Source organism: Pan troglodytes, chromosome 21 (genome assembly GCF_028858775.2).
Source record: "Pan troglodytes isolate AG18354 chromosome 21, NHGRI_mPanTro3-v2.0_pri, whole genome shotgun sequence".
Taxonomy (NCBI): domain Eukaryota; kingdom Metazoa; phylum Chordata; class Mammalia; order Primates; family Hominidae; genus Pan; species Pan troglodytes.
In genome coordinates this window covers 18514455-18537897 of record NC_072419.2, presented here as the reverse complement: position 1 = coordinate 18537897, position 23443 = coordinate 18514455, and positions in this window count along the sequence as shown.

Here is a 23443-nt window from a genome sequence, read left to right as displayed (position 1 = left end):
GGGGAAAGAAGCAGATACAGTGAATTTAATCCACCAAGATGAAGTTGGCAATACCTTTTCCTTCCCCAGCACCTTCAAGCTGTATTTACAAGCCTTTCAAACACAGGCGAAAACAGAACACTACAGAAAAATGTTAACTAGAAAAAACATATTGGCTCAGTAAAACAAATAACCCTCGAAGCCAGAGAACTGCATGTTTATTGACTCCACCGCCACTAGCCCTGCCTTGCGTAGTTACAGTACAGCCCAAGTGCATTAGCAAACAGCCTAGCTCTTTCTGCTCTGTTGCTAGCAACCTTACTGCATTCAGCAGCTAGTAAAATTAAACCTCTTCCAAATAATTCTCATGTGCATGGACTATAAAGTGAATGTAAATTAAAGCAATACATTACCAAAAACTTCAACTTATTTAGAGTTGCTTGCTAGTCCTGCTTTGAAAAATATTTTTCATTTACCCCCACCCACCCACCCCCATGCAAACACTTAAGTGGGGTCCACAGAAACCCACCTTTGCTCCCCAACCATCTTTATATAATCAACTTGCCTGGCCACATGGCTTCTGACACTCCTGAGTACCCTCAATATTTGTGCTACTGATGTCACTCAGGGACCCAGGCTCAGCAATCTTTTGCAAATACAACTTCTTTCCAATCAATAAAAAGGAAAGCAAAAGTATCAATGAAAAATTGGTTAACATTCATAAACAGACTAGAAAAAGAGAAAGAGAAGCAAAGGCCCTATAAACACAAGAAAAAAAATCTTTTCAGTAGTGATCAAATAAATGTCAATAAACAAATAGCTGTGATTTTTAATGGTGAGAGTCACTGAGAAAAATAATACTGTTTCACCTTGGAAACGATGAATAAATAAGGGGTGAGCTTCTTCAAATATTGCTGCTTGTGGTAGTATGAATTGGTATCACAATTAAAAACAAGAGGCATTCGCTAACTGACCCAAGAGCTCCCTCCTTTCATAAAGAACTCCTCAGAAGTCCAGGTAACATTGCCATGATCACCTGCCGTAAGCCACAGGGCCCCATTAATGTAAAAGCTCTAGCTAGATTTTGAACATACATCAATTAGTCCAAACCAGAAACACTGGGGACATGAAAAATTCTCAGTTTACCAATAACTTTAGTCAATGCCAAATTATACCATCTGGTACTTAATATAATCATTAATCCTCATATAGGATTATATTACAAGGAGCATATTTGATCAATTCTTCGCATTGTATCTAATAGTTATTGTAATGGACAGCATGAATATTCTGCATAAGAGGGGTCTATTCACCCACTGATGCTTGACAAATGTTTGCCTGCGACTTTCATTAATGCTTAACAAGGTCATCTTTAAACTCCAGCACATAATGCAAGCAGACTAATCCTATGGCTTTTTATGCAGAGATAAACTAAAGCAAATTCACAGCTTCCCTGCCATTAATGTGGGCTATTAGATATCCTACATTACTCATTAGATAACCTTCAATAACAATTCCAGAAGTAAATATGATTACTGTATCACATGCAGAACATCTGCAGAAATACACCAGTGGCCAAAATAAGCCCAGGTACACTGGGGAAATGCCTAATGCTGTCATTTGCAGTCCGTTATCCTTTCTCACTCGCATCTCTGCCTAGGTGAGTTCTTTAAATTGAATAGAAGGAAGATGTGTGAGTTGCTTGGTTACATGAAATCAGGCTGCACAGAGATTCCCACCTGAAGTCTGGCTGGGACTCATCACCACCTTTTAGGAAACCTGTCATTTTTTAAGAAAAGGGAGTCACTATCTCTGGGCAGCCATGGCTGTTATCTGCACTGCAGGTCGCTGGCTGAGCCATGTTTCCCGCTAATTAAATTCACTGTGGGAGACTCCTAACGTGTGTCTCTATGGGAAATGGATCTGAAAATCTGGATGATCACCCTAATTGCTTCTGGTAACAAGGTTATGAAACCCGCACTGTCATACCTACAGACAGAAGAACTCCGATAAGGGTGGCTAGCTTACAGACCATACGGGTTTCTTCAGCCTACAGCTGGAATAGCTAAAACTGGTCTCAGCAGCAACTGGGCGCATCCTGAAAAATACCTGTCACTTTGCGCTTTTCAATTACTTACCTGGAAATGCAGCAAACAGGTAATTGTCAAGAAGCACAATAGTAAACCAGCAGATGCCAACGTTTGCCTAAACTGTGTTGGGAGATTAGCTCAGGCCTGGGGTAAGGCAGGGCTACTCAAAATTAGTCAACAGATTGACAGCATCAACATCACCTTGGAGCTTGTTAGATATAAAAATTCTCAGACTCCCACCTCAGACCTATTAATCAGAATATCTGAGGGTGGAGTCCAGGAAGCTGAGTGTTCAGCAACTTCCCCAAGTGGTTCTGGTGCCCACTAAGATTTGAGAAGCCCTGGACTCAAGTACCCTGGATTAGGAATCGCAGAATGTGGCTCTATTCCGGGCTCTGCATAAACTAGTGTACGCCCTAAGGGAACTCAGCCTCTGTGGTCTCAGTTTCCTCATTGTTCTGGTTATCTACTGCTGTGTAACACACTGCCCCAAAACTCAGTGGCTTAAAGCAACCATGTTTCTGTGAGTTGGCTGGACTTAGCTGGGAAGTTTTCATTTGGTGTCTCTTGTGTGCTTGGAATCAGGTGGAGGCGGTAGCTGGGGTCATAAGAATGATTCACTCAGTTGCACATCGGAGATTGCTACTTCTCTCTCATGCCTGGCATCTGAACTGGAATGGCTAACAGCTGGCTAGGAATCCCACTCTCTATAAAGTCTCTCTGTGTGACGAGCTTGGGCTTCCTCAAAGCATGGTCATTTCAGAGGTGATGGACCTCTTACATGATGCTAGCTTCCCCCAGAATGTAAATGCTTTTTTGCCTTTTTTTTTTTTTTTTTTTTAAGATAGGGACTTGCATTGTCACCCAGGCTGGAGTGCAGTGCAGGATCATAGCTCACTGCAGCTGAGAGTATAGGCATGCATCACCACGCCACTACACCTTGCATACTGTTTAAAAAGTTTATGTAGAGATGGGATTTTGCTGTTGACCAGGCTGGTCTTGAACTCCTGGCCTCAAGTAAACCTCTTGCCTTGGCCTCCCAAAGTGCTGGGATCACAGGTGTGAGCCATCATGCCTGTCCACTAAAGTGTGAATTCTAAGAGGCTGCCAGGCTTTGGTCTCTTAAACCTGGAACTAGTACAACATCATTTCTGCCACATTCTCTGGGTAATGAAGAAGTGACGGGGCAGCTCAGGTTCAGTAGAAGGTCTTACATAAGATGAGGAGGGGAGGAGAAATCTTTTGAAAGAAGCTGCCATACTCACCTGTAAAATGAAGGAGGTGGCCTACATCCCTAAAGGCCTTCATGGTTTTTATAGTCTATGATTCTCTGATGTAGGCAATACTCATATTTCTGAGAGTACATTACATTGACCTCAGGGATGCCCATTTCTCCATAATATCACTGCCAGTCATTTAGCATTAAGCACATGCAGGCTTGCATTATGATTTACCTTATGAATGTAGTTACTCTGACGTCCCAACTTGATGATAAGATCCTCAAGACTTTATGCCTCCTTGAAACTCCATTACCTGATGCAGTGACCTATACCTCATATGAGGCCTTCAATGAAGATGTGATCATGATGATGATGACAATGATGGTGATGATGATGCTGATAGTATCACTGCTATTAAACTATCCTGTCTAATTGAATGAGTGCCAAGCAGCCATTTACAAAGTTGAAAAATAATGCCACATGACTTTTATGATTTTATAGGCCTTTTAAAAATAGACTTTAGATAAAATAGAGATGTAAATATTATTTCCCATTGAGCTACTGTTTGCTTTAAATGCACACTCGCCTTTTTTTTTTTTCTTTTTTTTTTTTTTTTTTTGATTCCCCAGTGCAGAAGGGATAGTGGTCATGAGAATGCCTCATTTTCTTTCTTTCTTTTTTTTTTTTTTGAGAGTCTTACTCTGTCACCCAGACTGGAGTGCAGTGACACGATATCGGCTCACCGCAACCTCCACCTCGCAGGTTCAAGTGATTCTCCTGCCTCAGCCTCCCGAGTAGCTGGGATTACAGGCACCCGCCACCACACCCGGCTAATTTTTGTATATTTAGTAGAGACGGGGTTTCACCATTTGGGCCAGGCTGGTCTTGAACTCCTGACATTGTGATCCACCCGCCTCGGCCTCCCAAAGTGCTGGGATTATAGGCGTGAGCCACCGCACCCGGCCGCCTCATTTTCTTTCTACTACATTTTTTAACCCCCTTGAATCTAAGTGAAATTTCATGCCCTCCTTGCCATCCCTAGAGCCAGCTGGCTGGTACCAAGGCAACCTTGAACTTCCAAGATAGTACAGTCACAAGATAGAAATAGCTTAGTCCCTGATTCACTGCTTGCAGCAGAACCATCCATTCAAGAATATGCTCATTATATTTTGCATGAGCAAGAATCAAACTTCTTTGAGGCCAAGGCATTAGATTTGAGGGTTTGTTTGTTATAGCAGTTAACTGACACTGAGTGATACACCTAGTTCATTTCCAGCATCAACCCTGTGAGTCATTGTCTCATACGTATACTTTAAATTGACCTTTAAATTGAATATTTTTACCAACAAATTCACTTCTACAACATCCCTAATGAGCTCTTATAAGCAAGCTGTGAATATTTGGCTGCCTATGTTTGTTACCTTTGTTTCTTCCACCCTTTGTTTCACTCATTTATTTGAAAATTATGTGTGAGCACCTGTTAAGTGGCAGACATTATCTATGTCCTTGGAATGTGAAGATAAATATAACACAGTCAGGCAAAAGACAATTACAAAAATATTAGTGTGCCCTGCAAGAGGGGGTGTACACAGCACAATGAGGATATAAAACAATGGAAGTACAACAATGAAAGCGCAGAGACTCTCAGGGAGGCAGAGGCAGGAGGACAGCTTGAGCCCAGGAGTTCGAGACCTGCCTAGGCAATATAGCGAGACCCCCGTTCTCCACAAGCAAAAGGAAGAAAAAAAAGACAAAAAAAAAAGAAAGGGCAGAGACATTTTTACAAGGGTTGTAACATCCATACTGAGTTTTGAGAGATGAGTAGCAGTTCACCAGGTAGAGACAGAAAGAGAAAGGCTAGATCAGACAAGGGGACATGCAAAGACCCACAGGTGGGACCCTTGCATCTTGCAGAATGGTCCCTATAGCTGGCCTAAGGATCTGGTTGGCCTAAGGATCTAATGACTCCACAGATGACTCGATGACAAACCCAAGTTCTGAAATGATTTTGATCCAAGCAGCATTAACCTGGGGTGCAAAAGAGTCATACGTGAGGTTTGGGGTCATGCCTATTATTCTGGAATCTGCTTTGCTTAACTCCAAGATTTATGTGGGGCACTTGGCCCAGGGGAGGTAATTCCTGACATGTTTACATCTAAACTTAGAGGGATAACTTCCCCAGTCTCCTGTAGGGAAGGCTAGGCTTGGCAAAGGTGGTTAGAACTCCAGAAGATCTGCTATGATCCTCATTTATTCAAACACGATCTTCTACTGTGCAACCCCTTGATGAGGATCTTGTAGCCAGGACGATTGCATCTCCATCCACCTTGGAGAAAGTGGTTCATCTCTCTGCCTGAATTCTAGTCAGCTTGACTACTGTTTGTATCCTTGATTTACCTGAATATTACTGGTGCCTAGTCTCCCTGCTCATCTAAGCCTGCAGACAGCATTTTTTAACTCAGTGGTTGCACACAAAACACAGTGTGTTGGAAAATTATAATTAGCTTGTTATCCCTGGGAGGACATTGGTGATTTGCAAATGGTATGTGCAAGAAAAGAAATTCAGGAGGGAGATCATGACGAGTGTTATACATCATGCTAAGGAGTTTAGATGTAATCTTGTTTAGGCAAAAGGGAACCCAAGATATGGGTGTGACATGAGAAAAAAATAGATTTAAAAATATAAATATAGGTATATACATACACACACAGACCCACATATACATATATTTCTGATAGCAGAAAGGTGAAAGTTGTAAAGTAAACCAGCTAGGAAACTCTTGCAAAAATCTGCTAAAAAATGACAAGACTAATGAGAGGGAAATGGAGAAAAGGATATAGATCTCTAAGATATTGAGAGTAGAATAAACCAAATTTAATGATTTCAAATTTAAAGAGAGGGGAATCTGGGTTGAACGCAGGGTTAATTCCTTGAGGTGGACAATGCAGGCATCAGAGTGTCTTCAGTCAAAAATATGGCCAAAACCTGGAAGGAAGATAAGACATAGGACTGGGGGCCGGGCACTGTGGCTCACGACTGTCATTCCAGCATTTTGGGAGGCCAAGGCCAGTGGATCACTTGAGGTCAGGAGTTTGAGACCAGCCTGATCAACATGTGTGAAACCCTGTTTCTACTAAAAATACAAAAATCAGCTGGGCGTGGTGGCAGGTGCCTATAATCCCAGCTACTCAGGAGGCTGTGGCAGGAGAATCGCTTGAATCCAGGAGGCAGAGGTTGCAGTAGGCTGAGTTCATGCCACTGTGCTCCAGCCTGGGTGACAAAGCAAGACTCTGTCTCAAAAAAAGAAAAAAAAAAAGTAGGACTGGGGAAAGTAATGAATTTAGCTTAGTATATTAAGTGTGAGAGGCCTCTCAGACATAAAGATGAAGATTGTTGCCAGTTGGAAATGTCACCTTTACTTTAAAACTAATGTCTTGGTAGGAAAGATGGATTTCAGAATTATTTGCATACAGAGGTGAATTATTTGCATTCAGAATTATTTGCATATGGCGTGGATTGAACCAACAGCTTGAGAATAGAATAGAAAGTCATCCAAGGACAGAATCCCGAGAAAAGGATGCAAGAATGGATAAAGAGAGAGAAGACACCCAGAGGAGACCAAATGCATCTGAAAGGAGTGGAACGAGGCACAGACATTCACGTGAGGACCCTCTCTGGCTTCCCAAACCATCATCATCCTCCAAGGCTTGGCTGGAATTCCACATCCTTGATGATGTGAAGCCTTCAGACACTCCATACTCACAGGGACAGCTTCCACCCCACATGTGTCTCTATCGCCCCATATATCAAACACAACCTGGTATTACTATACCACACGCTAGCTCTTGGGGGAGAGGAACATGTCTCATTCCGTTGCAAATGACAAAAAATTTCAACTCAAATTGGCTTAAGAAAAAAATAAAGAAAAGACCAAGAGGAGGATTCTGCCTTTAAGTGTGGTGGCTCTAGGGGCTCAAAGTATGCCCTTCTCCACTTCCTGATTCTGCTTCTCTCTGAGGTGGCTTCATTCTCAGGCAGGTTATCCCCATAGATGGACACACCATTCCAGGCCTACAATTCATTTTTCAATAACTCCAATGGGAAAGAGATCTTTATTCATGGTCATTCTAAGCTCTGGTTGGTCCTCATCAGGTAACCTGCCTATTTTTAACCCATCATCACTGAGGCCAGGGGAGGCTGGGCTCCAATTTGACAGGCTAAATTGCATGATGAAGAAGTGAAAGTAGAGTCAGTTTCACTGTGGAAGGACTTTGACATGAACCAAATGATACACACCAAGAAAAAAAGAAGGATCACCAGAATAAGTCAGGATGCTGTTTCCAGAAAATAAACAAATGGAAATTGATGCTAGTTAAGTCCTTTAGGAAGGGTGCACTGTGAGGACCTTGCACGCAATAGGCATTTAACAAATATTTCCTGATTGCCAGGTTACAAATTTAAGAGCCCACTTTAATCATTGAAAGACAGGAAAATGTGTTATTAGAGAAGTGACTATTGTTTGTGTGATAAGGAGAAAGCGGAAAGGAAAAGAAACATCTGGTATCTGTACCCACTGGCATCCTAACTGGTGGAGGTGGAGAGAATGCAGAGTAGGTGACAGAGAGACAAATGCGAAGAAGAAAAGTGAGTGGGGGCCGGGCGGGGTGGCTCACGCCTGTAATCCCAGCACTTTGGGAGGCCGAGGCAGGCAGATCACAAGGTCAGGAGATCGAGACCATCGTGGCTAATACGGTGAACCCCATCTCTACTAAAAATACAAAAAAATTAGCCGGGCGTGGTGGCGGGCACCTGTAGTCCCAGCTACTCGGGAGGCTGAGGCAGGAGAATGGCGTGAACCCGGTAGTGGAGCTTGCAGTGAGCCGAGATCGCGCCACTGCACTCCAGCCTGGGCGACAGAACAAGACTCCGTCTCAAAAAAAAAAAAGAAAACAAAAGAAAAGAAAGAAAAAGAAAAAAGAAAAAAGAAAAGTGAGTGGGGTGCGTGTGTGAGCATGAATGGTGATGAGGGCTGCCTTGGCTTGAAAGCCACCCAACTTCTGAGATGTCTGGATAATGAGAATAGCAAGCTTGGATGTATAAATCAAATCTACATTATTAGAAAAGTTTGACATTTGCTAAATTACCTATGAAAACTTACCCTGGTTGTTAAGAACCAAAAAAGTGTATTCATTTCAAAGCTAAATGTCAAGCTCCCTTAAAGATCTAACACCTACAGATGGGAGGCAGGGGAGGAGGGTGGGGGCGGAAAGCTGTGCAAATTAAAGGCAATAAACGTTCCAGACATCTTTATCTCCACACCTGCTCAGAGATGTCTCCAGCATTCTTAGTTGAGTAATTGTATCTTTCTATTGTGTCCATCTATTGGCAACCCCGTTCTTAAAGGTATGCTCACCGAGCAACATTTGAAAAGTAAATTGACACACTGGAAGACAGACATGGCAAAATGGACCTAAACTCACTTTATTTATAGACGGGAGCCAGAGATAAGTTAACAAGAAAGCCCACTAAATAAATGATTCAGAATATAAAACTAGTAGTTCTAGAACCAGAAGACTCTGGCAAACATCCAAAACAACTCTACAAAATTAGAATTTAAGAAGCTCCTCACTCCTATATGCTTCCATGAATCAGTTATCCAATACTAAACTGTACCATTTATTAACAAGAAAGCAAAGTAAATAAATTTGAAATAGATAGTTGGAATAGATTGCATAAAAATATTCCCAAGTCAATAATTCTTAAGAAAATTTTGCCCACTAAAGTATTTCAAACTAAAATATACCAGTTTTACCTAAGAATGGTTATTCTTGAACATTTACAGATTAGTCACACTGTCTGATGTACACCTATCTAACCCCACCATACATACATGTGTAATTCTGTATCCATATACACAAAATTGCACATACATATGAGGTTTTATGCAAACACAAGAAAAGGTGCCCATCAAACTTTAACACCTCCCTTAGACTTCAATGGTGGGTTTTCTTTCATTTATTACCTAACAGCTAAGTTAGGTAATAACTAATGAGGAGCTAAGTTGGAGAGAACCTTGTTTTTACTAGGGAGAGAGTAAGGGATGTTCAATTGTTCAGAAACCAGAAACACCGCAAGAAAGGAAAGAGGAAACCAAGGACCTCCACAAAGTGAATCAATGCCTCCAAATATACTTTATGACATTACCAAAAAAAGGTGAGTGAACACTATTACTTTAAAAAAATTTTTGGTAAATCTGTAATAGTCTGATAGGCTTATTCATTTTTGGATGTGGGAAGCCAGGGAATCTACCTTCCATAATCTCTTTTGTAAGGGAACATATTTCAAGTTTAAACACCTCACTTAAAAACAGTTTCTGGCTATTTGTACACTGATAACCTCTTGTGTTCACACACACACACCCCACATACATGAACATGTACTCTTCCAAAGTGTGTGCACTAATAGAAACTTCACAGTCTTTGTCATTGTTTAAGCTTTTACCTTTATAATGTAGATTCTGGATAGGATTGAAACCATATGTACGAATATGCATACCCACACACATACCTACATATCTTTGACAGTTAATGTCCCTCCTATTTCTCAAAAATCATGTTCTCTAGTTTAAAAAAAAAACTTTATTAACTATGCAAGTGACCTCTTCTATAATCTAAATGCATATGACTAAAATGCTTCAGTGGAACCAAAAGTGGCTGCCTTCTGCAGGAAGAAGACATGGGTCTCTGAGCAGGTGTCGGAGAGCAATTTGTATAGAGACCTCAGGCAGCTAAGGGAGGAAAGGGGACATGCAGAGTGATTGTGGGTGGAATTGACATGATTCCTCTGCCCCTATTTAGATTAATCCACCCACTGTGAGTCTGTCTTTGCTAAGATGCCAGTTCTTGACAACAGAGTGGGTGCCCTCCTTCCATTTCCTTCCAACCCCTTCCAAAAAGGGTCTTGGCTAAAAAGAGAGAAGATGACACTGAGGTTTTTGTCAGGTCTTCTGTCCACCCAGCAACGTAATGACAGAGATCTCCAAAGGAAGCACAGGAACTTACTGTCCCTCTTCATCTGTCCATGCTCTTGGGCATATCTTTGCTACCTCTCTTACCTTGAAAGGTTAGGATTCCTAAGGCCATTACATAGGTCATTATCCTAGTCCCTGGGAACATTAAGTGATGTTTCTAATAAAGAACAAGGACTCTATGGGAGAAAAAGCAATTGCTTTCATCAGGATAACAGGAATCTTCACTGTGTCAGACCAGTTAACAAAGGGCCAAAGAAGCTTGGAGAATGGCCTGTTTTTTGTGTTTTTTTTTTCTTTTTCAACATGCCGTGACTATTGTTGGTTCTTTCCTCCTAAGGCCATCTTCTTTGGGGGGATTCCAAGTATAGGTGGATGGTCACAGAATCGGATAGCCTTCTTTTTGGTATTGTGTGGGAAAGCTAGAAAGGACTGGGGAAAGAAATCCATTTTTCTACATACTTTTATGATTTATGAAAAATTGATCTACTCCCCTCAGTTAGATAACCATGAGTCAGAGAAATGCAGTTACAATAAAGTGGCAGTGTCATTTCTAAAGTAGACCATGCGCCGGTTCACAAATGATAGCCAATTAAAATAAGTTATTCCTGTCTGGTGGGGCTGTGTGAAATGAACTATCACCCAAGATGAATTAAAGCCTGGGCTTGGAAGACTTCCTATTGACTAGCCTGCAGTATAATTTATCATTATTTCTGTTTACTCGTGAGGTGAGGTGGAGGAGTCAGGAAGGAAACTGGCTTAGCTCTTATCTGGATATGAGCAAGAACAATGAAAAGGGCATCTGCTTATTAAGGTTTTGATCCATAATTTTTTGAGACAAGAGTTTCACTCTTATTGCCCAGGCTGGAGTGCAGTGGCATAACCCCGGCTCACTGCAATCTCTGCCTCCCATGTTCAACAGATTCTCCTGCCTCAGCCTCCCAAGTAGCTGGGATTACAGGCACGCACCACCATGCTTGGCTAATTTTTGTACTTTTAGTACAGATGGGGTTTTGTCATGTTGGCCAGGCTGGTCTTGAACTCCTGACCTCAGGTGATCCACCCCCCCTCAGCCTCCCAAAGTGCTGGGATTACAGGCGTGAGCCACCGCACTCGAACCATAAATATTTTTTTCAGTTATCACAGTGTCAGGTATCTACGTGGACGTAGATGTATAAGGGAATCTTAGGAAAGAACCCGTAACTAGAATCTCTAGCCTCAGCACAAAAGCCTGCAAGGCCTTGTTCCTTGCCCAGCACACATCTTGGGGGACTGGGACACATCTGCATGTATTTTCTGTATTTCTGGATGTAAACAGTTTTATTATTTCATAACCACAGGTGTGTCTTTCTAGGGAGTAACTTCTATTTCGAAGGTGATATTTTTTCTTTTTTTGAAAACTTATCCAAACCTTCGGAGATCCAGCAGAAGTGGATCCCTAGAGTTTCAATTATTAAAGAACAACCTCATCCTCAATCGTACCAACTATCATGATTAATGGGGAGGGGAGATTCCAAATAGCCTCTGACTCTCTGTTCTTTGGTTTCTCATTTTCTTTCTGTGTATCTCTGTATTTCTCTGCATCTCTGACATCTCTACTATTTCTATGTGCCTGCAGGTGTGACCTTCTAATTCCTGCTTCTGTGTACTATCTCAAAATCTCTTATAAATACACATGCACACACATCATACACACTCACATGTACACTTCTATCACTTAAGATTTGAAGGCACAAACCTCAACAACAAATCTCTTTTCTTGCCTGTACCCTTACATTTAGCCATGAAATGTGAGTTTTCCTGGAGCCGGTTAAATCAAGGAAAACCAGTGCTCCAACTCTTCAGATTCCTTTAGCTGAGACCCTTTGCTCCTGGCCTAGAGATTCCTCCATGCCAGGCTCAGATAACAGACCTATGTCCAATTGGCAGGAATGTAAAACTCATGAGCTTGAAGATGGGTCATTTGACATCAAGCCATCCTTTCACGAAATTCTAACCTAAGCACCCATCAGAACCCATGCCTTGTTCCATGAAGCCACTCTTCCCTGTGCTTGGGGCCGAAAGGGGTACCATGCCCCTGTTCTACTCAGTGTATTACTGGCTTATTCCTAGGTTCTTCAGAATGTGTCTCAATATACTGCCCAGTCTCTACAGTTTTCTATTTCATTCACTTATTTATTTATTCAATTAATGAATATTTATCGAGCATCAGCCACATGCTAGACCCTTGTCAACACTTGGAGAGGGTATCAGGGAGCAAAATGGCAGGTCACCTTATCCATTCTCCTTAAGTTTGGCATTTTAATTGAGCTACTCAAGTTCTACCTCCACCTTAGACTATAGCCCCATGGATGATCCATTCTCTCAGCCTCTCTGATCCTGCCTGACTTTGATTCAGTTCTTGGCTTCTCCTGATGCTACCTTAAATTATCCCATGCCTCATACTCCTGTGGCTATCCTATCCTCCAAACTAATCCAATTCTCACCTTCCTCACTTGTCTGGCCCATCTCATCTTTAAAAGGACTCTGACACCTAATAGTAGTGTAGGGTTAAATTTTCTCAGCATGAAGGCCATTCCTTTATCTGAAAAAGAACACACTAGTCTGCTTCCTGAACTTAATTATAAATGAGGAAACTCCTTCACCATGGATGCATTGCAGCTTTCTGTGCAAGGTGGAGATTTTCTTCACACATTATAACAGGGGCTCCTGTTGTAAGAGGACTCTAAGCTCAGCTGTGAAAATAAGATGCTGCCCTTAATCCCCAAAGCCTTATAAATACTCAGATTCCTCAAGAGGCTGAGTAGAGAGCTTCAGAACCCCAGGTACCTCCTTGGCCTCCAGAATCTTCTCACTGTGAAAAAGATGCCAGGTGTTAACTTATTGATGTAAAGAGTGTGTGTGTGTGTGTGTGTGTGTGTGTGTGTGTGTGTGTGTTTGCAATTAAGTACCATCAACCATTTCCTTCTACCTCCTTGAAAGCTGAAATCTTTACTCATCATGTCATCTTATGCCCCTAATGCAGGTCACTGGAAGCCCTCGGATTCACAACATTTTTTGCACCTTACGCCGTGACATCTAGTTCCAGTGAGTCTTCATATAGCCCCATTGTATAGAAATGGGAAAGGATTTCCAACTCCCCTGGGAAGCCTATAGTGAAATCACATTCATAAATCTGTTCACCTTTTCTACCACTTAGCTTTTACTAGTATTCTTATAAATGTTCTCTCTCTGTCTTACAGTTAATAAATTAAATGAGCAAGTAACAAAGAAAAATGTTGGATCTTGTGTGCATCCCAGAGACTTAGGGTGAAACGGTTCCAGAAAATTAACCCGTGTTTGTAACTGCTGCTCTACGGGGTATGGATGCAGCAGCTGAGGAGATGGACAGGGGGTTTGCAGGGGTTCCAGTCCTTCCCTGGGGCCTTCATTCCCCAGGCAAAGGCTCCCAGCAAAGCAAGAACAGGAACATTGCGCATGTCAGTTTCCAAATCTGTGGTTAATGTTTCATACAGTCCAACTCAAGGCAAATTAATATTTCGGCAAAAAGAACTGCTCTGATATATGTGGATGTCACTGAATTAAGAAAGCCACTAAATTAACTGCAGTTACAGAGAAGTAAGAGGAAAGGATTTGAGAGAATAGGTAGATTCATTTCCTCCTCTGCTCCTCCAAGCTCTTGGCTTTTCCCTCTATTTTTTTTTTCCCTCTTGCCCTTCTCCATGCTTCTCCTCCAATGTTTTCTTTAATTTTATTTTATTACACTTATTTTTCTTATGCAGACTCCTGAAACAGAAACATGAATTATATGAGTGAGAATTTGTGTATTCTTCTTTCCAGGGAGAAAACCTGGGCAGTGAACAATAAACATTTCTCCCCATCTTTGAGACCCCTTTACCCACTGCCCATACCCCTACCCAAGAGTTTCAAATGCTTCAGCTAATGCAGTAAGCTTTAGTTTATTTAAGCAGGGACAGGCAGGGCACTGTGACTAGAAATCGGTAGTAAATTCCACAATTAGGGAGCAGAGCTGCTAAAAGCTTTTACTCAAAGGGACCCAAGATTATACTGTGAACAAATTAAATTGCCTGCTGCTTCCATTCTCACTGGGTGACTGAGGACATATGGTGACAAAAGATCGAGCAAATAAATTGAGTTGGATTCCTGCTTACAAAGAAAAAAGTGTTGGAGAAACTTAGAATCCAATGTTGAATTTTAAAAACTGCAATTCCCACCAAAAGGAGGAAGGAAGTCTGGACATCTAATACTTTTTCAGAACATAAGGACTTGTCCTTTAGTAACCTACATTTGGGAAATGCCATAGGCTGGCACTTTTGCAAGTGAAGAGTTACAGCCCTCTAGCTCCCAAACAACTAAGGCATTAATTATCTCACCAAATCTTCCTGATGAGATTGCATTCTCAGCCTGGCAGTATTTCATAAATGATATACAGTTCAAGTGGAGAGGGCCAGGAGATACAGACGTCCACTCAACGATCCAATGACAATGGACAACAAAGGCCACTCTACTTGAAGATAGTCTCCAGACATTTTAATCAAACTGAATTGCCAACAAGAGCTGAGGCCAAGCAACAAAACTCCTACATCATCAAGTTAGGCAATGTTCACGTAGGAAATTCACAGGCTAAAAGAGTGCAGACTGAAATCCAATCATTTAATTAAGGAATTACATCACCTTTGCCTGGATAACAGCAGAAAATTCTAGCATTGTATTCACCAAGCAAAACCTCCCAGGGGAATCTGCCAAAACCAAATGTCAAGTGGACTTGTCAAGGTCACACAATGACACAACAGTGAGAGATACAGTGAGAGACTAACTAGACCAGTACAAGAGCAGCAGTTGGTTGGTTCACAGCAATGGATGACAGTTTTACAATACTGTTCCTAGCCTGAGCCTCAAGAACTGAAGAGAGCATCCCACCATCAGTTTACCAACAACAAATTCCTTTTTCTTTTTCTTTTTTTTTTTTTTTTTTGAGACAGAATCTTGCTCTGTTGCCCAGGCTTGAGTGCAGTGACATGACCTCAGCTCACTGCAAACTCCACCTCCTGGATTCCAGTGATTCTCCTGCCTCAGCCTCCCAAGTAGCTGGGATTACAAGTGTGCAACACCCACCTCAGCTAATTTTTGTATTTTTTTAGTAGAGATGAGGTTTCACCATATTGGCCAGGCTGGTCTTGAACTCCTGAGCTCAAGGGATCTGCCCACCTCAGTATCCCAGAGTGCTGGGATTACAGGTGTGAGCCACCAGGCCCAGCCGACCAACCACAAATTCCAAAGTCCCACCAGCTGATTTCCACACCTAGTTTCCTTTCTGCATAGCTCCCAGAATAAAATATGGTTTCTCTAAAGATTGCCACCACCGTTTCATTAGGAGGCTTACTTACTTACTTAACTTCTTACAAATCACTGCAGAAAAAACAGAGGACAAAAAATTTTAAATAAATGAGTAATTTATACAGTAATTCTTGGAATCCTATCATCATTGTCTATAATGTAGCGCTGACTCTATTCTTAGTCGCTCTTGCAAATCACTTCTGACTTTGCATTTTCTTTGGTCATTTAGAAGGTATCTAGTTTGCACCCTTTTACAACACACTATTTGTGGGTGATTACATCAGCCATCTGTTTTAGCTCATGCAGGACCTGGTTTCAAGAAGGGCCTCTTCTTAGGGAAGACCTGAATATGCAAGACAACACAATAAGTATTAATTGATGTCACTGGCTCCTTTCTTGTTCAAGATGGTAATTGAATTTGAGAGACATCACAGACTGAATATTCTCCTCAAAATGGCCTTTACACTACATTCTCACATGCCAATAAAGCAAATAACATACACTTTGAGTTGCTGAACAATATGTTGTATATAGATAGAAATGTCTATGACACTATGTATAGATAAAGTTTAGGAGTGGTCCACTCTAAAGTTTAGAAGTGGTCTGCAGAAATCCATAACATTTAATCATGTAACCGTAAGCATACATTTCTAAGCCAGAAATAACGTGAATTTACACGTGGCCTTTCTTATGACCCAGCAATCTTGATACTAGTTTTTATGTGAGAAATGAAAACATATGCCCACAAAATATCTTGTACAGGATTATTTATAGCAGCTTTATTCATACTAACCAACAATTGGAAACAATCCAAATATTCATGAACAGGAGATTTGAGAAATACATTGTGGTATATTCATACAATTGAATACTGTTCAGCAATAAGAAGAAACAACCTTGATACACGCAAGTACACAGTTGAATCTCAAGAACAAAACATGATAATGGGTGAAACATGCCAAACAAAAAAAGTGCATTCTACATGACTTCCTTTATGTTGAATTCAAGAATGAGCAAAACTGTTCTATAGTGATAGAAAACATAAGTGTGATTGGCTAAAGATGAGGAGAGCTGGCTGGAAACAGGAGGGAGTTTCTGAGGTGATAAAACTATCTCTTGATCAAGATATATACAATCATTGATCCATGTACATAATATTCATGCATTTCAATCTGTAAATTATACCTCATTTATGAAAAATGTTTAACAAAACATAATATTGGCATATTTGGAAAATACATCCTATAACCCATATGCGTCTGTATACACTGTATGTAAATAAGTTCATTTTGTGTTATTAAACAGTAAGTTCATCATTAACTCTGTTTTCCTGAGTGTCCCTGTCTCCGCCAGTTAAAGTAGCATCACAACATCTTGGCAGTCAATCCTACAGTCAGGAAGAGCTAAAGACCCTCAGGTGATACTTCAAGCCCTTCCCATCTATGCACACTAGCAAATACAACAAACCTAATTAACTGAAAGAAAAAAAAAGGGCTTCAAGCATACTTCAGAATCTACCAAATATTACCATAGCTTTGAGTGCATCTGAAGCACTCCCCCAAATCCACCAACTTAAAACTGAAAAAGAGGAAGAGCTGGAGTTGGCAGCATTCAATAAATCATTAAATACTGTCAGCATAGTTGTCTGCTTGGGATGAGCTCTAAGCCTTGATTGAAATCTCTCCAATAAATCAAATGGAGCAAGGTGATTTTTGTAATTGCCCATAAATAACATTCTGCCCTTATATCTTAGACAGAAAACTAGAATTTGAGACCTGCTGGCAATGAGACAAGCCTCAGATGGCAATGCAGCACACACATCGGGGTGCCAGCCTTAATATCAGAGCAAGTCCAGATTTGAAGAAAATTGTCACAATTTTAAAAACAACAAGGACCGTCAAACTGTCAATGCTAGAGAATATTCTCACACAAAGCAAAATAGGATTGGCTATAATGCTTTCACACCTGCATTCTTGAGTCTAGTCCCTGGAAAGGTAATAAGTGCTGAGAAGGATGGGAATAGAAGAGAATCCAGAGAAACACATACCGGAAGGACCATGGCATTCCCCATTGGCCAGATTTCACAATTGGGATAACTATGGTGACTTTTAGTCCCAATGCAAATGCACTGAACATTTTCACTTGTATTCTCTTTTGTCAGCTCCAATTACTCATAAGTTTGAAAAGCTAATGTTTGTGGAAGCCTCATGTCCCACCCATGAGGTGATATGGGCTTAAATGTCATCATTGAGCAAATTGTGTCGCTCTTTAACTTCCTGGTCAGGACCCAGCCACTCTCGATCTTTCCAGGTAATAGCAAAATAGAAACAAAAACAAAAAACAGAATCTTAATTAAAACTATTATTTCCTTTAATATGAGAAACAAAAAGAGTGCTAACCAATTAATGAATTTAGTATTTGCACTCTGCTTAAGTATAAATGCCTAAATTATTTTTGCGAAGTCAAGTTAGAAGCCCTAACCTATTTATGAAATAAGGTTGTTGAAAATTAGGAAGTGAGTTATCCTCCTAGAAGGTCATTATACCAAATGGTATTGGTTCCCCAGTAACGGTGACCTGCTGCAGGCAGCTGCCAACTCCCTGTCTGTGGGCTTTCTCTCTGTTCCCACCAAACAGGGCTGAAATGCTGGTGAGTTCATACCTCAAGAAGCAGGCTTCGGCTAAGGAGGAATGAGAGTTAATAAATAAATACCCCAGCTTCTCACCACTTCCAAGGGACAACTCTGAAGTGTGTTCTACACTGCCCCCTAAAGGTTCCCAATGGAATTGAGCCTTGTCTCCCCCTGGTGTAGCCTGTCATTAACACACTGTTGGTCTCCTTCCCCTTCTGGTCTCAGCACCTTACTTCCCTGTAGGTACTTCTTGCAATCACAATTGCACATAATTGATTTGCATCTCAATCCTAGACTCAGGGTCTGTTTCTAGGGAAACCCAAACTTTGATGCCACAAGCAGGATTTTATTAGACCAAAAAGAGCTGCACAGATCTTGATAAAAGCTCCCTGTGATTCAGGAAATATAAAAATAAGACTTCCCCACCAGCTTCTAGGAAGTATACACTGCTCCTTCGATAGACCAAAAAGGGAGAAGTCTGGACTGACATTCTAGTTACGGAGCGTTGGTGGATTGTCAAGTTGTCTGACATTAAGTTTGGAATGATAAGGGAAATTATTTTTCTCTCAACTATGCAAGCAAAAAACTTAAAATAACTCCCTATAGTGTTAACCCTACTTAGAAACAGATGAATGGCATGCCAGCCTAAAGCCAGTTGTTTGCCCCATGCCTCTTAGAGAAAATTTTAATAGCAAACCTCTGTCAGGGTTTTTCTTTTCCCATTCTTTCCCATATCTGATAGTCAGCCTATCAGATACACATGACCGTTTAATCCATCAGCATAGTTAATGGATTCCTGAGATCCTTCATTCGTATTTGGAAGTGTCAAGGACACTTTGTGATGCCTGTGGAATTCAGATTGGAAAGATTCACAGCGGCATGTTGGAGGTGGACAATGAAGTTCTGGCACTTTCTATTCCCTTCGAAGAAGAAAACTAGCCTTTCAAGTCTGCAAGACATAGGGACAATAGACCCTTTGGGGCAGTCTGGAGGAGACCCTTTTTTCAGGATTTATACTGGGCAGTGTATCTGTGTGGGAAGGAAGGTGGACTGAAAGGTGAAAGATGCTGGTGCTGGCAAGCAGTGGGACATTGGTAGGTCAACTTGATCTTTCCTCCGCCTTGGTTTCTTTCCCTCTGAAATGAAGGTGAGTGAAAGAAAGAATTTTTCAGCTCTTTAATTCTAGTCTCTAAGAGTAATGCTAATTTATTATTCAGGTCAGTGATGGTAATTAAAAAAAAAAAAAAAAAAAAACGGCTGTAATAATCTCCTAGGGCTTGAATGTGTCCTAACTGATGGATATTGGTTTGGGAAATTGTGCTTTTTGTAATTCAAAGTCCCCTTAGCTAAACTCTTTAAGGAATTCCTGTAATAGCCTTGCTGGTAAAATTCAGAAAGTATCTCTCTCTTTCAGCAAAATAAATTCAGAACCTGGGAACATAAAATGAAAAGGAAAAAATGTTCAAGACTTTCAAGACTTTACCAGGAAATGAAAATTAAGACAATAAAGTTGCAAGTAGTCATTTTGAAAGAAAGTGTGTTCTCATCACCATGCCAGTTGGAAACATACATATTTTTGAGCCCCAACCACTAGTGGTGGGAGCAAACAGTGTTTGGGGTAGAGATGGGGCTTTAGTTCTAACCGTAATTCCCAGTCTCCCCATTATTTCTTAATGTCAATATACACGTTCTCAGGTTTCTTACTGATTATGTAAATTACTTTTCAAATCAACTAAAAGATACTCATCTTCTGCCGGGCGCGGTGGCTCACGCCTGTAATCCCAGCACTCTGGGAGGCCGAGGCCAGCGGATCACGAGGTCAGGAAATCGAGACCATCCTGGCTAACATGGTGAAACCCCGTCTCTACTAAAAATTACAAAAAATTAGCCGGGCGTGGTGGCGGGCGCCTGTAGTCCCAGCTACTCGGGAGGCTGAGGCAGGAGAATGGCGTGAACCTGGGAGGTGGAGCTTGCAGCGAGCCGAGATGGCGCCACTGCACTCCAGCCTGGGGAGAACGAGACTCCGTTTCAAAAAAAAAAAAAAAAAAAAAAAAAGATATTCATCCTCTCCTTACCTCACTCCTTGTTTCTCTACAGTTTGCTATACTTACAATTCCTCACTGTAACACTTCTAAACATGGAATACCTCAACCTGTCCTCCTTTCACAGATGGAGAAAGTAAGGTTCAGAAGTATTAAGTAAGGAATGTAGCCAAGATGCAAACCTATGTGGGCCCAAATCATATATAATATTTTTCTCCTTTAAATGTTATTCATTTTAATTATTGCATATATAGTAACGTTCATTGTAACACAAAAAATAGAAGATGTATGAAGAAAAATATGAAAATTATTGTCTAACTTTAGAATCTTGATCTTTGGAAAGATGTTTATGACATGTTAGTCTTTTATTTTTATATTTTTATACAGATGCACCTTGGCTTACTGTGGGGTTATGTCCTGATAAAGCCATCATAAATTGAAAATATTAAGTTAAAAGTTCATTTTTAGCTTATAGTATTTTCAATTTATAACAGCTTTATCCAGACATAGCCCCATTGTAGGTGGAGTAGCATGCTGACTGCATATTGCTTTTGGACCATTGTAAAGTAGAAAAATCGTAACTCAAACCATTCTAAGTTGGGGACTGTCAGTACAGTCATATATGTCTGTCTCTTACTGGCCAAACTTCTGCAGATATTCTCCTAGAATTTCTGCTAATTTTTCTTCTTCTGCATTTGCACATTTGATGAACCAGGGGTTTATTTTTTATATGGTAATAAGATAGTTATCTAGTTTTATTTTCTCTTCTATAGATAACAAGTTACCAAATAAAGCATCTTTTTTTCCAGTGAACTGAAATCCCACCTTTGCCACATTTCTGGTTCCCATTTGTACTTGGCTCTATGTCTGGACTATTCTATCCATTGACCTCTTTGTCCGCTCTAATAGTGAAATGGTTTGATTGCAGTGGCTGTAGTAGGCTGAGAAATGCCACCTCCCCCACTCCAAAAGATATCCACACCTTAATCACAGGAACCTGTAAATGTTACCTTATTTAAATTTATAAAAAGCTTCTGTAAATGTGATTTTGAGGATTTTGAGATGAGAACATTATCCCGGATTATTGGGATAGGCCTTAAATGCCATCACAAAATATGTGCTTATAAGAGAAGACAGAGGGAAATTACAAAGACAGAAAATCACAGAGGCAGAGACCAGAGTGATGTAGCCACAAGTAAGGGAGTACTAGAAGCCAGCAGAGGCTGGAAGAGGCAGGGAACGAAAGACCTCCTAGAGCCTCCAGCACAAGCATAACCTTGAGGATTCCTTGATTTCAAACTTTCCAGAACTGTGAGATAATAAATCTCTGTTGTTTTAAGCCAAGTTTGTAGTAATTTACTACAGGAGTAATAGAAAACTAATATAAGAGCTTTTTACATTTTTAATAAATGTTAAATCACATGTCTTGTCATTCCTTTTTCAAAATCTTGACTTTTAATTATTTAGTCTTTCAATGGAATTATTAATTATTTTGACCAAGTCCAATTCAGATTGAGATTGCATTATATTTATATATTAAATTGGGATAAATTGGTATTTTTATGATATTAGTCCTCCCATCCAAAAATAAGGTATTTTTCAAAATCCCTTGTTTGATATACTTGAGTAAGATTTTATAATTTTCTTCATTTCTGACATATAACTAAATAAAATGAGAAGGATGTAAGTATTTTATTATTTTGTTACTAGTACAAATAATTTCTTCCCATTTCTAACTTAGTAATTCTGTTATAGAAAGAGGCTGTCGATTTTGTATATTTATCCAGTCCCTCTCACCCCCAATCTCTATGTTCTCTTAATAATTTTAATAGTTGTTTATAGTTGCTTTAGTGGAGTCTGTTTAATTTTGTAAGAATACAATAACTGAATCTCTTCCTTTGCTGTATTTATGCTGATTATTTTATTTACTATTTTCATCGCATCAATTAGCACTTGTCAAACACTGTTCAATTTCTATAGTAATAAAAGTCATCTCTAATTTTTCCATATTGTAACAAAATTGATTTCAGGATTTTACCATCCATTCTCATGTTTTCTGTTAAGTAAATAATCTTTATCATGGCTACTTCCCTTCTATTCAAATTTTACTTAGATTTTTTTTTTTAAGACTAGATGATGAATTTTATAAAGTAACCCTTCACTAGCTAGTGGTATAATTATATGGTTTTCCCTCTAATTTGTTGAAATATGGAGCCACGTAATATATTTCAAAATTTGAAATCTCTTTGAATTCTTCAAATAAGTACCATTCGGGTGTGACAATCTTATTCTCCTACTATTCAGCTGAAATTTCTTTGCTAACACTTTATTTTTTAAAATCTCCATCTGTATTCACAAGTAAATTGATTCACAGATTTATTTTATATATGAACCTTAACAGGTTTTGCCATTAAGCTTATGTAAGTTTGATAAAATGAACAAGAACACTATCCATCATTTTTCTGCAGTCCTTAATCACTCAAATTGCAGAGTAGTTTTTTTAGCTTTTAAAACTTAGGCCAAATTTGACTATAAAACTCACTGGGCCTAGTGATATTTTTAAATGAAAGGTATTTAATTATTTTACCATCAATTTACTGGTTATTGACCTAATCGAATGTTTTCAATCGTGCTGGGTCAATTTTATTTGATTATACTTTTTCAGATAATAAAATTTATTGCCATGTATTTATATATAATACTCTCCAATAATTTTTAAATCTCTCATAGATCTATGGTTTCTCTGCCTTCTGATGTCTTATATTCTACATTTTTGCTTTTTTAAAAAAATCGATACTTGCCAGTCTATTTTGTCCTTTCAATGAAACTCTTTTTTCTGTTTTCTATTATTTTTTCTATTTCTATTTTTTGATAATTTACAATTACATCTTTTCTCATTTGTATTGGTTCCCATTGTTTTTCTGATTTCTTAATTTGAAGTTCACCTACTTATAGTTATTTTTAAATTACAAAAGCAATAAAGATATATTTTTGTATAATATAGCTATAATTACATCCCACAGGTTTTTGTACAAAATGTTCTTTTTTTTCCACTATTTTCCAAATACCTTAAATAGTATGTAATTTTACTTTA